The sequence below is a fragment of the Pogoniulus pusillus genome, chromosome 26 (genome assembly GCF_015220805.1).
Source record: "Pogoniulus pusillus isolate bPogPus1 chromosome 26, bPogPus1.pri, whole genome shotgun sequence".
NCBI lineage: Eukaryota > Metazoa > Chordata > Aves > Piciformes > Lybiidae > Pogoniulus > Pogoniulus pusillus.
This window is the reverse complement of record NC_087289.1, coordinates 2083202-2097088: the sequence shown is the minus strand read 5'-3', so window position 1 is coordinate 2097088 and position 13887 is coordinate 2083202. Positions and strand designations below refer to the sequence as shown.

The following is a 13887-nucleotide window of genomic DNA, read 5'->3' as shown; positions in this document are numbered from 1 at the left end:
AGGAGGGAGGCAGTGGCTGGGCAGGACACTGCTGGTGTGCCAGGAGGGAGGCAGTGGCTGGGCAGGACATTGCTGGTGTGCCAGGAGGGAGGCAGTGGCTGGGCAGGACACTGCTGGTGTGCCAGGAGGGAGGCAGTGGCTGGGCAGGACACTGCTGGTGTGCCAGGAGGGAGGCAGTGGCTGGGCAGGACATTGCTGGTGTGCCAGGAGGGAGGCAGTGGCTGGGCAGGACATTGCTGGTGTGCCAGGAGGGAGGCAGTGGCTGGGCAGGACGCTGCTGGTGTGCCAGGAGGGAGGCAGTGGCTGGGCTGCTGCTTGTCACAAGTGTGAGGAGGGCAGCAAGCCACACTGTTTGGGTCCTGGTCACCTAAGCTTTGATGGAAGCAGTGAGAGAGTGAAGCTGTGTCAGGTCCCTTTCACTCTGGTGTCCTGAGGGTGGATCAAAGCTGGATTCAGATTGCAGAAGGAGAAGTGAGAAATTCTGTTGGCTTAGCTCTTGATGCCTCCTGCCTGGCAATAAACTGTGCATCCCCTCCCTTCGAAGGAGCCCCTCCTTGGTGTTCTTTTGGTTTATTTGCCCTTCTCTTTAGTGCCCACCTGCCTGTTTCCTGGCAACAGTGAGACCCTGAAAATCTCTGAGCAGAAGTCCTCATCTGGCTCAGTCTGAGGGCTAGAAGAGCTGCTGCCTTCTGTGAACATCTCACACAAACACCCATGCCAGTGGTCCTCTGGGGTGGCCTCAACACCTGCTGCATGCTGTGGGCCAGGAGCACCCCTGGGGTCAAGGTGATGCTGCTGGTGATGCAGCAGGGAGGATTTTGCTGTTGTTTCACAGAAGTGTCTCCAGCAGCACCCTCCAGGAGGTTTGCCAGGGCAGGGCTGGTCCATTGGCACCAAAGTGGTAGGAGCTCACCTGGCTGTGCTGTTGTACGTGGTCATTGGCACCCAGTGGCAGGAGCTCACCTGGCTGTGATGCTGTACGTGGTCATTGGCACCCAGTGGCAGGAGCTCACCTGGCTGTGATGCTGTACATGGTCATTGGCACCCAGTGGCAGGAGCTCACCTGGCTGTGATGCTGTACGTGGTCATTGGCACCCAGTGGCAGGAGCTCACCTGGCTGTGATGCTGTACATGGTCATTGGCACCCAGTGGCAGGAGCTCACCTGGCTGTGATGCTGTACATGGTCATTGGCACCCAGTGGCAGGAGCTCACCTGGCTGTGATGCTGTACATGGTCATTGGCACCCAGTGGCAGGAGCTCACCTGGCTGTGATGCTGTACATGGTCATTGGCACCCAGTGGCAGGAGCTCACCTAGCTGTGATGCTGTACACGGTCATCCTCATGAAGAAGAGGCCAACAGCAGACTCTCCAAAGGCAGCTTGAATGTTCCCTCTTTAAAGCTGGAATCTAGCAGGCTGAAGAGGAATTTTCTCCAGGGAAGCAGCACCCAGCAGTGAGTATGAGCCTGAAAGACCTTTGGTAGGCTCCCTCTTGCCTCTCCCAGTGGGCAGAGCAGGACTTGCCAAAGAAATGTTTATCTTCTAAAACTATGGACCTTTCCTGTGTCAGCTCAGAGGCTTCTTTGTCTTGTGAAGGAGCTAACATGGAGCACAGGAGGAGTTGCTGGGTTTGGGTTTTGAACAGGTACCTAATGCCATGGCAGAAGTGGAAAGGTCAGGCACAGTGCTCCTGGATGTCTGCTTCTTCCCCTGCATGAGATCTCTGTGGCCACCAGCCCTTACCTCTGCCTGTCTCTGCCTTGGCTGCTACCAGCCCTGGGCTGGAGAGAGACTCCAACAAGAAACCTTCTGCACTCCCAGCACAAGGCTGCCTCATTTCCCACCTCTGTCTCACGTGGGAATCTGCCAAACCACCTGCAACACCTCTTGCCCCCAAACCCAGTGTTCATCTGTTCAGCTGGCTGAGTTGTCCACAAGATGGAAGTGGTGACCACTGCCAGTGTGGAATTCCAGACTCTGGCTGAGATCCAAGCTGAGCTCCTAAGCAGCATCTTGGCCAGAGGCTCACTACAGTTCCCACCCCAAGCCCATTGGAGGCTGAGGGAGCTGGGGGTGTGCAGCCTGCAGCAGAGGAGGCTCAGGGCAGAGCTCATTGCTGTCTGCAGCTACCTGAAGGGAGGCTGTAGCCAGGTGGGGTTGGGCTCTGCTGCCAGGCAAGCAACAACAGAACAAGGGGACACAGCCTGAAGCTGTGCCAGGGCAGGTTGAGGCTGGATGTGAGGAGGAAGTTGTTGGCAGAGAGAGTGATTGGCACTGGAATGGGCTGCCCAGGGAGGTGGTGGAGTCTCTGTCCCTGGAGGTGTTGAAGCCAAGCCTGGCTGGGGCACTTAGTGCCATGGTCTGGTTGAGTGGCCAGGGCTGGGTGCTGGGTTGGGCTGGCTGAGCCTGGAGGACTCTTCCAGCCTGTTTGATTTTATGAGTCTGTGCCCGTTGCAGGTGGTTTCACATGTGCCCTTCCTTCCTGGTAGTGATGTTTCTCTGCTGGTGATGGCAACATCACCTTTGTGAGGCATGGAAGCCTCTTTCTTCACCTTCTGATGTCACAAGGGGGTTTTGTGGGCCCTGCCATCCCTTCTTCCCTCACGTAACAGCCAGACATGCTACATGCTGAGATGGCAGCAACCCCCTAGTTGTGCAAGAGCTGGTTCAGCTCCCACAGCCCTGCTGCAGATGGGGAAGGGAAGGGGTTACTGGCTGCTCTTTCAGGCCCTGAGCTGGTGGCAGGTCAGGAAGGAAGGAGAGGGCAGAAGATAAACCCAGCAGATGCCTTGTGTGGCACAGCTGAGCAATGCTGCTGGCTCAGCACCTCCAGCAGCGGTGTGCAGAAGGACAGAGCAGGGCAGGCAGCTTCCCTGGGAGCCTTGGAAATTTGGGCTCTGCCTGGATCAGGAAGAGACTTAGGGGTTTACTTTAGGGGGTAATAGCACAGGTCAGGCTGCTGGAAGGTGTTGGTTAGGATGTCCTCCTCAAGGCAGGGGTTGCTGAAAGAGGAGGCACTGCTGGGCCAACAACATCCAGGTGCTGGACCCAGCCTTGGTTCTGCTGGGCTCTGGCTGGGCTCTGTTCCCACTGTCCTGTCCAGGCTAGGATGAAGCCAGTCAAGCCCCAGGGCAGGGCTGGATGCCACCATCCTCTTCCTGCCAGAGATGCATCTGTGACAGGATGAGATCAGATGCCCAGTGAGAGGACGAGGGGCAGTGGCTGTAACCCCAATCACAGGAGGTTCCATCTCAGCGTGGGAAAAAGCTTCTTCACTGTGGGGGTGACAGAGCCCAGGAGCAAGCTGCCCAGACAGGTTGTGGAGTCTCCTTCACTGAAGACTTCCAAGACTCTTCTGGATGAGTTCCTGTGTGACCTGCCCTGGGTGACCCTGCACTGGCAGAGGGTTTGGGCTGGATGATCTCCAGAGGTCCCATGCAGCTCCTACCCTTCTGTGACCTGCACAGCAGCTGGCATCCACGTCTGGCTGATCGATGGCCAGAAGGTGATTTCTCTTCATCAAGGCTGTGCAGTGACAGGTCCTTATGGATCAGCATGGCCAATTGTTTGTCTTGCTGTGGCCACTGAGCTGAACAGGGTCATCTGCTCCTTGTTAAGTGCACTGAGTCACCGAGGACACCTCCCTCTGCACACACCCTTCCTGCTAACATGCACCATGGGTTGAGCATCTCTGCTAATCTCTTGGAATCATAGAATCAAGCAGGTTGGAAGAGAGCTCCAAGCTCAGCCAGCCCAACCTAGCACCCAGCCCTGCCCAACCAACCAGACCATGGCACTAAGTGCCCCAGCCAGGCTTGGCTGCAACACCTCCAGCCACAGAGACTCCACCACCTCCCCGGGCAGCCCATTCCAATGCCAATCACTCTCTCTGACAACAACTTCCTCCTAGCATCCAGCCTAGACCTGCCCTGGCACAGCTCCAGACTGTGTCCCCTTCTTCTGTTGCTGGGGGCCTGGCAGCAGAGCCCAACCCCACCTGGCTACAGCCTCCCTGCAGGCAGCTGCAGGCAGCAATGAGCTCTGCCCTGAGCCTCCTCTGCTGCAGGCTGCACCCCCCCAGCTCCCTCAGCCTCTCCTCACAGGGCTCTGCTCCAGGCCTCTCACCAGCTTCTCTGCAAGCAACTGGAAACATTTTCAGGCCCTGGGTGAGCAAACCTCACCCTGAGCACTTTCCTCCTCCCCAGAGAAGCTGGAGCTGGCACTTTCCCTGGCCGTGCTCCCAGCTGGCATTCCCAGCTGGTGTGTCAAGGGCTGCCCAGTTAGTCTAAGAGCAGCTGTTGGTAAAGCCTGGGAAATATTTGCTGTTTAATAATGTGAAAGTATGTGAGATAATGGCATTATAGGATCACTCAGGTTGGAAGGGATGGCAGAAGAGCATCTAACCCAGCTGAAAGCAGCTGTGAGGTCAGCCCAGGATGCCCACGGCCGCTGTGGTGACAAGGCTGAAGCTGTCAGGCAGACACAATGACACAGCGACCCCAGGCTGTCTCGGAATGAAGTTTGAGTGGAAGAAGAGAAGGAAGACATCTGAAGCAGGACAGGCTGATTCCTGCTAGGGGGAGCATTTGGCAGAGCACCTCAGTCCTGCAGGCGTGGCCAGTGCTGGAGCCCATGGCAGTGGTGAAGCGATGGCAGCAGTGGTGGCAAACTGCAGCTCGCAGGCAAAGCCTTTTGCACAGGCACAGAGCCCCGAGCGATCCACTGAGCCGGGTTTAAGGATGAGCCTCTGCCCAGCGCAGACCTGGTCCAGTAAAACCAGCAGCCGTGAGCTGAGCATCTCCTGCTCTCCTGTGGCTGCCAGGCAGCACTGCAGGAGCCTGCGAGCGGGCAGAAGGAGACCTTTTAGCCATCCCTTAGTGACCACGCTCCTGAGCCTGCTTTGATCCTGATTCTGTCATCCTGATTCACGTAAACAACTAATGTTAACCCTTTAGGTAATTCCAACTTGTGCCACCAGCAGCTCCGGCATCACCTGGCCTGAGGTGAGTGTCCCAGCTGCACCCTCTCCACCACCTTCCTCTCCCTCCTCTGACCTCTAGCACCTGCCCTTCTCTTCCCTCGGGCTCCTCCAAAGCCATTTTGTTCAGCTCGGGCACCTTGGGTGAATTTATGACCCTCTGGGCTCTGGTTCCTTTCACCTTCTGAGCCAGTCCCAGCTTGTGCCTTGAATTTAACCCTTAAACCCTTCACCTACTCCCATTTCTGCCCCAAATGAATGAGAATTCTGCTCACTGCAGCTTTCTGACCCCTTGGGCTCTGTTTCTTTTCACCTTCTGAGCCAGTCCCAGCTTGTGCCCTGGATTTAACCCTTAAGCCCTTCACCTACTCCCATTTCTGCCCCAAATGAATGAGAATTCTGCTCAGTGCAGCTTTCTGACCCTTTGGGCACTGGCTCCTTTTGCCTTTTGAGACAATCCCAGCTTGTGCCTGGATTTAATCCCTAAACCCCTCGCCTAGTCCCATTTCCCCCCAGATGAATGACAGTGCAGCTCTCTGCACGCTTTGCCAGGCTGCTGCTCGCTTGCAACTACACTACAGACTCTGCACTTGCCCTTGGTGAATTTCATTCGGTTTCTCCCTGCCCACCCTGCAGCCTGTCCCCGTCTGGCTGAAGGCAGCACAGCCTTCTGCTGTGGCAGCCACTCCACCCAGCTTGGTGCCCTCAGCCAGGTCGTTGATGAATACATTGGACAGAAGTGGTCCCAGTAGTGACCCCTGCGAGGCTCTGCAGATGTTCCTGGTTGACTTTGAAGGGGCAGGTCTCAGGGTCTTTGTGTGCAGCTGGGAGCCAGTGCATGGTTCTGTGAAGAGCCACCCCAGGGCGAGAGCTCTGCTCCTCCCAGCACCGCCTGTCCTCGCTGCTGCCAGCACTGCCACCCCTTCAGGCTCTTGGGTTTGTTTTCTACATCCCAGGTGACTCCATGTGGCCATGGAGGGAGTTCAGTGGAGGTTATGAAGATGCTGAGAGGCCTGGAGCAGCTCTGTGAGGAGCAAACTTGACAGCCCTGGAGCTGAGAGCCTGCAGAAGAGCAGCCCCAGAGGGCATCTGAGCAATGCTCAGCAACAGCTGAAAGGTAGGGGGCAAGAGGCTGGGGCCAGGGGGCAAGAGGCTGGGGCCAGAGTTGTCAGTGGTGCCCAGGGACAGGACAAGGGGCAATGGGCACAAGCTGGAACCCAGGAGGTGCCACCTGAGCAGGAGGAGAAGACTGGCATTAGGCTGCTGGAGGCCTGGAGCAGGCTGCCCAGAGAGGTTGTGGAGCCTTCCTGCATGGAGAGCTTCTGACCCCCCCTGGGCATTGTGCTGCTGGGCAAGCTGCTGTGGCTGCCCTGCTTGAGCAGGGTTTGGACTGGCTAAGCTCCAGAGGTCCCTTCCAACCCCACCATGCTGGGATTCTGGGCTCCCATGACCAAAACTAACAGGAGCCCAAGCACCCCAGCTGCACCCCAGCCACCCCCCAGTGCCATCTCTGCCAGCTCATGCCTCTCTTGTACATGGGCACCAGCAGCAGCATGGCTGGGAATGTCTGCAGTGGGCTTTGGTTTGGGTCCAGCTGGGGGATTTGGGGAGTGGGCAGTGTTAATTTTGTTTTGTCTTCCCTCATTTTGGGTGGGGACAGAAAAACTCAGGCTGCAGAAGAACAGGAATTCAGCTGTGAGTCAGCCTGAAACTAGCCCAAGTATGTTTTAGTGGTGGAGAGTGAGCTAAAAATAGCTGTTCCTTGTGATGAGCAGTGCTGGGCACACAGCTGGTCCTGTCCCAGCGCCGGGCACAAAACTGGTCCTGGCCCAGGGCCGGGCACCCTTGGCTGCCTGCGGGCACAGCCTGCTCCCAGCCCTGCCAGGTGCTTCCAAGGCACTGGGGCTACTTTTAACGCTGTTTGAGGTGCCCGAGGTGTGAGGCTGGAAGAGGAGGTGGCTTTCCAGGACACGCCTGGCTGCAGGGGAAGGAGCTGAGGAGCAGGACCTGCCTGCCGAGGTGGGGCAGGACTGGCTCCAAGGCTGGGCTGGAGAATGCAGCAGGAGACCTTTCACTCCTTCAAAACCCAAGCAGACCCCAGCTCTTCCACACCTCAGAGGCTGTTAAGTGCCCTGCAAGGATTTTTTGCTGTCCTTTAGAGAGAGTCTCCAGGATTCCCCTCTGTGCCTATGCCCTCTTGACCTGGCAGCACCCAGGAAGAGCCTCTTCCCAGCACAGGGGCTCAGGAACCCTGCTCCATCCCTAGCAGCTCCCCAGCAGTGCTCTGTGCCCAGGCAGCATCTGCTCAGCCTTGCTCTGACAGCTGATCCTGAAGGTCCCTCCAGGAGGACAGGGTTACCATGGACTGCTGCTGTGGCCCTGCAGGCAGTTCTGTGCCCTGTGAAGGAGGCCTGCACAGCTCCAAAAGCTCCTAGAGACTCTATGTGAGCCCTCTGCTGGATGTGCTTTGGCTGTGTGCCAGCTGTGTGCCAGGCTGCCACTACTGCCCACTGGCACCCATGTGCAAGAGGAGTCACACCAGCCTATGCCAGGCACTGTCACTGCTGCCACTGAACAACTGCTGCTGCTGCCAGTGGTGGGTAACAATTCAGGTGAATTTTGCTTCTCCTCGACCTGGTCTCCACTTTCTAAAGCTATTTAGGCCACACAACCACCCTGAAGGCCAGAAGGACCTTCCCCCTTCAGGAGGGTCTGTAGCCAGCCCACCCCACCTGAGGGGTTCAGCTGGTGCCACCCTTGCAGAGCCCCAGGGCTGTGGGCAGCATCAGAAGGGTGCAGTGAGAGCCCCAGCTGAGGTTTGCAGCTTTGTGCAGGTGATGAGCAGCAGCTGGGTCTGACCTCACTGCGTGAGCACCCTGTGGAGAGGGCAGTGCAGGGGGCTGAGGTGGTGGGCAAGGTGGCTCCCAGCCCAGCCTCAATGCCTTCTGCTCTTCCACAGCGCAATCGCGGTTCGGATCCACGTGAGCCAAGGAGAACGTTTCACTTTGAGTCCATTCCTGTGCTCTTACTCCACTTCCTGACATAGTCACACAAGAATCACAGGATGGAAAGTCTCAGGAGCAAGCTTCCAGTGGAGATAATGAAGTCATTTGATAAATAAAAGCATTTCAGCAGCTCGCAGGCTGGCTTGGGAAATGCCTTCTGTGCCTCAGCTGCCGCTTGGGAAAGCCTCCTTAGATGATCTGCTGGGGAGACAAAGCTCATGTGAGCAGCTCTCTGTGCTGCTGGGCTGTGGTGTGAAGCAGCAGAGGGAAAGGACAGCTGCAGCAGGGAGATGGAGTGACCCAGATGGTTGTTAGGAGGAAGTTGTTGGCAGAGAGAGTGATTGGCACTGGAATGGGCTGCCCAGGGAGGTGGTGGAGTTGCTGTGCCTGGAGGTGTTGCAGCCAAGCCTGGCTGGGGCACTTAGTGCCATGGTCTGGTTGGTTGGGCAGGGATGGGTGCTAGGTTGGGCTGGATGAGCTTGGAGCTTTCTTCCAACCTGCTTGATTGTGTGATTCTATGATCAGCAGCAAAAACACTTTCAGTGTTCACACAGCTCTGCTCCTGTCCAATATCTTCATTGGTGATCTGGAGGAGAGGACTGAGTGCAGCATCGGTAAGTTTGCAGGTGACATCAAGTTGGAGCAAGAGTGGATCTGTTAGAGGGCAGGAGGGCTCTGCAGAAGGAGCTGGACAGGCTGCACAGATGGGCACAGTCCAACATAATTTTAAGGCCAAGTGCAGGGTTCTACACTTTGGCCACAACAACCCCAAGCAACACTACAGGTTGGGGCCAGAGTGGCTGAGAGCAGCCAGGCAGAGAGGGCCCTGAAGGTGCTGTTAGGTAGTAGCTGAAGAGGAGGCAGCAGTGCCCAGGTGGGCAGCAGAGCCAATGGCATCCTGGGCTGGCTCAGGAGCAGTGTGGGCAGCAGGACAAGGGAGGTTCTTGTGCCCCTGTGCTCAGCACTGCTCAGGCCACCCCTGGAGTGCTGTGTCCAGTTCTGGGCTCCTGAATTGCAGAGAGATGTTGAGGTGCTGGAAGGTGTTTGGAGAAGGGCAGCAAGGCTGGGGAGGGGCTTGGAGCACAGCTCTGTGAGGAGAGGCTGAGGGAGCTGGGGGTGTGCAGCCTGCAGCAGAGGAGGCTCAGGGCAGAGCTCATTGCTGTCTGCAGCTGCCTGCAGGGAGGCTGTAGCCAGGTGGGGTTGGGCTCTGCTGCCAGGCAAGTAGCAACAGAAGAAGGGGACACAGCCTCAAGCTGTGCCAGGGCAGGTCTAGGCTGGATGTTAGGAGGAAGTTCCTGGCAGAGAGATTGATTGGCACTGGAATGGGCTGCCTGGGGAGGTGGTGGAGTCTGTGTGGCTGGAGGTGTTGAAGAGGAGGCTGCATGAGGCACTCAGTGCCAGGGGTTAGTTAATTACAAGGGTTAGGTGCTAGGTTGGGCTGGATGATCTCAGAGGTCTTTTCCAGCCTGGTTGATCCTGTGATCTCTGCTGAGATGCTCTCTGCCATCAACACTGAAGCATTCAATGAAGTCTCCTGCCATGTGGAGCCATCCCAGTGGAAGAGACTGTTCTGGTGTGGTGAGTAGAACATGGGCAAGGAGGGAACAGCTAGTCCAACAGGTGCCTTGGCTGCCAAAGACAAGTCCCTGTCTCCTCTCCCATCCAAGGGGAACCAAGGGCCCAGGGAGCTCTGCTGCTTTGTGCTGTGTTGGGTGCAGGAGTGGATGCAATGTGGTGCTGGTGGAAAGCAGAGGCAGGAGGCAAGGTGCTGGTGAAGAGATTTAACTGAAACCACACTCAGCTTTGGTGACAATGGCAAATATGCTGAGGCCATCCCAAGCCTGAGTTTTGTATTAGAATGAGCTAAATTCCTGCTTGGAGCAGTGGGTGCCTGTGGGGTTGCTGCTCCAAGCTTCCCTGGCATGGTTATCACCCCAGCAGCCAACACACTGATGGACTGCACAGCTCCCTTGGTTACCTCTCAGCTGGGTGCTTTAGTGATCAATATTAGCAGGCAGTGGCTCAGCATCCAGCTTACTGGGCTGCTCCTTAGTCATCTCATGTATGATTCATGGTGCTCTGCTGGGATAGTCCAGAGGGATTTAGCAGGATGCTATCTGCAGAAGCAAGTGGCTGCACACCCAGCGTGGGGAGGCTGCTGAAGGTCTTCCAGAGAGACTTTATTTGGTGCAGGGTTTTGCTCTCTGTGTGTGTCCTGAGTGGGAAAATGCAGCTGTAATAAGTTGCTGGTGTTAAATTGAGTATGAAATCAGCAATAAGAGCACTTTGCTGTGGTAGGTTCCTTCCTTCTGCTTTCCCAGCACCATCCCTGGTGTACACCTCAAGTGTTTATTCCCATCAGTAACTCCTGGGAGCTCTCATCTCCCAACCCAGGTTTCTGCAGAGGTAGCAAGAATCACAGACTCAGAATGGTTTGGGTTGGAAGGGACCTCAAAGCTCAGCCAGTTCCAACCCCCTGCCACAGGCAGGGACACCTCCCACTAAAACAGATTGACCAAGGCCTCATCCAACATGGCCTTCAACACCTCCAGGGAGGTTGTTGGCAGAGAGAGTGATTGGCATTGGAATGGGCTGCCCAGGGAGGTGGTGGAGTTGCCATCAAGCACTTAGTGCCATGGTCTGGTTGCTTGGGCAGGGCTGGGTGCTAGGTTGGGCTGGCTGAGCTTGGAGCTCTCTTCCAACCTGCCTGATTCTGTGATTCTATTCTGTGGTTCAGTGAAGGGGAGAAAGGTTTGGGAGTCCTGCTGGATGTAAGGATGCCCATGAGCCAGCAATGTGCTCTGGGGGCCAGGAGGGGCAATGCCATCCTGGGATGGATTAGAAGGGCTGTGGGGAGTAGGTCGAGAGAGGTTCTCCTGCCCCTCTGCTCTGCCCTGCTGAGGCCACATCTGGAGGACTGTGTCCAGTTCTGGGCCCCCCAGTTCCAGAGGGACATAGAACTGCTGCAGAGAGTCCAGCACAGAGCCACAAAGGTGCTGAAGGGAATGGAACAGCTCTGTTAGGAGCAGAGCCTGAGGCAGCTGGGGCTGTGCTGCTGGGAGAGAGGAGCTGAGAGGTGACCTCAGCAGTGGTGATCAATGTGTGCAGGTGATGCCAGTGCCAGCACAAGGGGCAGTGGTGGAAGCTGAGGCAGAGGAAGGTCCATGTGAACATGAGGAGGATTTTTTTCCTCGTGAGGGTGCCAGAGCCTGGAGCAGGCTGCCCAGAGGGGCTGTGGAGTCTCCCTCTCTGGAGATATTCAAACCCTGCCTGGATGTGTTGCTGTGTGACCTGCTCTGGGTGCTCCTGCTCTGGCAGGGGGGTTGGAGCAGAAGATCTTTCAAGGTCCTTTCCAGCCCCTGGCAGTCTCTGATTCTATGATCTCACCTCCTCCAGGTGGCTCAGCAACATCTCAGCCTGGCATCAACTCTGCATGGCGCTGCTCAGGCTGTGCACCTCTGATCTTTCTCTTTAGTAGCTGCTGCCCCTCGAGGAGTTCCCCACCCTGCTGCCCAAAGGCAGCGCTCCGGATGCCTGGCAGGTCTTTAGCTGGCAGGTTTGCTGGAGGAAATCCTCCTCCTGGAGGAGCACAATGGCTGCTGATTGCTCCAGCAGGGGAGGAGCAGCAGCCAGCACAAACAAAGCTGCTGCTGGAGCACCCTCCTGCACAAGCCTGAATTGAAAACCCTCATGGATCAGGCTCAACCACCATCATGTCATGTGGGATGAGTGGAGAGGAAGCACTTCATCATCCTCGGGTTCATTTGGCTTTGAGGTGTGTGGAGAGATCCCAGTTTCTGTTGGGGAGGGACTACTGACAGGTCTGGTAAGGACAGGAGGAGGAGGAATGGGTTTGAACTGGCAGAGGGGAGATTGAAACTGGATGTTAGGAAGAAGTGAGGGTGGTGAGACACTGGCACAGGTTGCCCAGGGAGGTTGTGGAGCACAAAGATCAAAGATCACATTGGGTGCTTCTGTGCTCCACAACCTCCCTGGAGGTGTTCAAATCCAGGTTGGATGAGGCCTTGAGTGACCTGTTCTAGAGGGAGGTGTCCCTACCTATGTCAGGAGGTTGGAACTGGCTGAGCTTTGAGGTCCCTTCCAACCTAAACCCTTCTATGACTCAATCTTGGAGTTGATTCTGCTACTGACCCCCTCACTTCTCCATCCTGCTCTCCCCCCACCCAGTTACTGTTGGGTTGGTTGATCCCAGATGTGGATTTAGCAAGGTTTTTTTTACAGTTGAAGTGCTCTTCAAAAGCAGCTCTTGAGATTGACCTTCCTTATTTTTGCTTCTGCTTTCACTAAGCAGCTCTGAAGCTGCCAGCCCCAGCACTGTGCTCCACACTGGGCAATGCTCAGAGCACTGTTGTGACCCTGGTCCCATCAGTGGTCCTCACACAGAGCCTTGAGGGGCTTTAGTTTTGCTTCTGCTTTCACTAAGCAGCTCTGAAGCTGCCAGCCCCAGCACTGTGCTCCATGCTGGGCAATGCTCAGAGCACTGCTGTGACCCTGGTCCCATCAGTGGTCCTCACACAGAGCCTCAAGGGGCTTTGTGTCATGGACTCACAGGTTGCATTGGGTTGGAAGGGACCCTTAAAGGGCATCTTGTCCAACCCCCCTGCACTCAGCAGGGGCACCTCCAACTAGGGCAGGCTGCCCAGGGCCATATTGAGTTTGATCTTGAATGTCACCAGGGAAGGACCTCAGCCACCTCCTTGAGCAACCTGTGCCAGTGTTTCACCACCCTCACTGTGCAGAACTTCCTCCTGATGTCCAACTTAAATCTCCTCTGCTCCAGTTCCAACCATTGCTCTCATCCTATCCCCACAGACCCTTCTAAAACTCCCTTCCCAGCCTTGCTGGAGGTCCCCTACAGATACTGAAAGGCAGCTCTGAGGTCTCCTTGGAGCCTTCTCTTTTCCAGGCTGAGCTGCCCCGACTCTCTGTGTCCCCCAAAGTCCAGAGCCTTTCCCACTGCAAGAATGAGAATGTGACCAAATGAAAAATGGACCTAAAGAGTCCTCTACTGAAATCTGATTTTTTCTGGCACACGTCTCTGCTCACTGCTTCACTATAAGGAGCAGAACTGTAAACACTGAGCTGGAAAGCCCAGCCTGTGTTTATGGAGTAAGCTAATCATTAACCCCAGGCTCTAGAGATAGTGCCCTATGCCCTGCTGTGCCCACAGCTTGTGAGATTGCATCAGCTGGGCTGCTCTGAGGGAGCCTCTGCTCTGCTTTTTACCCTCAGTGGCATAGCTGGGGCAAGGCTGGGCCCCAAAGTGTCCAGAATGCACTCCCCAGTTTGCAGGCTGGCTGAGCAGGATGGCATTTCTAGGAAGAGTTGTGTCATGAAGAGCTCCTGGAACTCTGGGGGTCGTGTCACAGTGAGGTGAATGGGCTGCATGGTCTGCTTGCTCTGCCTGTCCCTGGCACCTGGCTACAGGGCAGCTGCACCAACCTCTGCAGCTCTCCAGCAATGTGCAAGTACAGGAAAAACACCTCTGAAATTAGCTTGGGTTTGAGGTGTTTTAATAGACTGATAGAGTCAGGCAGGTTGGCAGAGAGCTCCAAGCTCATCCAGCCCAACCTAGCACCCAGCCCTGCCCAACCAACCAGACCATGGCACTAAGTGCCCCAGCCAGGCTTGGCTGCAACACCTCCAGGCACAGAGACTCCACCACCTCCCTGGGCAGCCCATTCCAGTGCCAATCACTCTCTCTGCCAACAACTTCCTCCTAACATCCAGCCTGAACCTGCCCTGGCACAGCTTCAGGCTGTGTCCCCTTGTTCTATTGCTGCTTGCCTGGCAGCAGAGCCCAACCCCACCTGGCTACAGCCTCCCTGCAGGGAGCTGCAGGCAGCAATGAGCTCTGCCCTGAGCCTCTGCAGGCTGCTCCC

General features: G+C 56.3%; 1 long non-coding RNA gene across 1 annotated transcript; it reads left to right on the top strand.

Annotated features, from left to right (window-relative positions):
* The first annotated feature begins 4704 nt into the window (after nt 1-4704).
* Nucleotides 4705-8097, top strand: LOC135187116 (uncharacterized). The gene is made up of 3 exons (XR_010307198.1): nt 4705-5004; nt 5936-6096; nt 7939-8097. It is a non-coding gene; the product is annotated as an uncharacterized LOC135187116 (long non-coding RNA).
* The last annotated feature ends 5790 nt before the right edge of the window (nt 8098-13887 follow it).